Source organism: Penaeus monodon, chromosome 24 (genome assembly GCF_015228065.2).
Source record: "Penaeus monodon isolate SGIC_2016 chromosome 24, NSTDA_Pmon_1, whole genome shotgun sequence".
Classification (NCBI taxonomy): domain Eukaryota; kingdom Metazoa; phylum Arthropoda; class Malacostraca; order Decapoda; family Penaeidae; genus Penaeus; species Penaeus monodon.
The window spans coordinates 15,516,631-15,518,002 of record NC_051409.1 but is presented as its reverse complement, the minus strand read 5'-3'; positions in this window follow the sequence as shown (position 1 = coordinate 15,518,002).

The following is a 1,372-nucleotide window of genomic DNA, read 5'->3' as shown; positions in this document are numbered from 1 at the left end:
ACCTTCAGTCGATTTTATAGTGTTGCATGGGATTGTCTTTGATATATATACCATGGCCATGAACTTTCCTGCCCTCACGATATTTGTTGTGTGAATGGTACCCCTGCGTGGTTCCAAGGTTTCTTTGAACCATGCTTCTGTGATTACCGCAATGTAGACAGTATTTTGTTTCATAATGACGTCGAATTCGTCTACTTTGTTAGTGAGGCAACAAGCAGTTGCAAGGTAAATGCTAGGAACTGTTCTGAAGGTCTTGCGTTAGCTGGCGCTCTTGTTAACGAGCCATTTTGGTCGAACATCCCGCTCAGGTTGCGAGGATTGTATTTGTTTCTATTTGAAAAGACCATCACGGGGCTAGGGAAGGAATCTGACCTCGACAACTCAGCTACTGGTGCCTTGCCTGTACGTAAAACCGAGAAGCTGGAATGATGTGAATGATTAATTTTAGTTTTGAATGCTTTTTCATTGTCCTCCTCAGGGAAGTTAATGAGCAGAGGATTCTCGATATCTGCTTCCTGTATGTCGGTAAGGTAGTTTGTTATGTACACTGTAGGTACAACACCTCTAGCTTAGGTGCCCTTTGAAGGGGTTTGGCATTAGATAGATCTCTGTTCTCTTTTTTTCTACGACAGTCAGCCCATCCTCATCCACGTTATTTGAGTTAGACGTTTCCTGTCTTACAGTGTTTTGACTGCAGTTATGAATCATCATAACTGGCGTTGTGACGCCACTGTCAGGCTGGGGAACCTCGGGCACGTGGTGGTCCTTCGCATCACTTTCCTCGCGGTTCGGTGGGGCTGGTGGGCGGGGGAGGGGATTGTCGTTTTCCCTTCTGTTATTTTGCTTATTCCTCCTCTTGTAGCTTTCAATATCGGATTTACCTTTACTGTCTTGTTGTTTCTGGTGTGACTATGTGCGGGAGTTACTTGTGTTTCTTTACTGTTCATCTCCTGTTGCTGACGAGTGGGGGTGTGTGAGGGGGTAGGGTGACGCCGGGCCGGTGAAAAGTGTGCTGCTCGCTTGCGTCAGCAGGCACGCTTGCTTGCATGACTCTGGCCAGTGATGACGAAGGGTTCGTATAATGCCGGATTAGTAGTTACATCACAGGGTTGGGGTGTCCCAGAGGTTTACAAGAGTTTCCGAGAGGTTTCCGAGAGGCTTACGACAGTTTTACAATAGGTTTCCGAGAGGTTTATGAGATGTTTCCGAGAGGTTTACGATAGGTTTACAATAGGTTTACGAGAGGTTCATTGGGAGGAGATGGCAGAGTGGGGTTGGGTGTGTCTTAGTTTGGTAAGGGCTGTGTGAGTTGGGAGGGGGCAGAAGGGAGAGGGTTGGTATTAGGATGGCCTTGTACACGTCATATGTGATG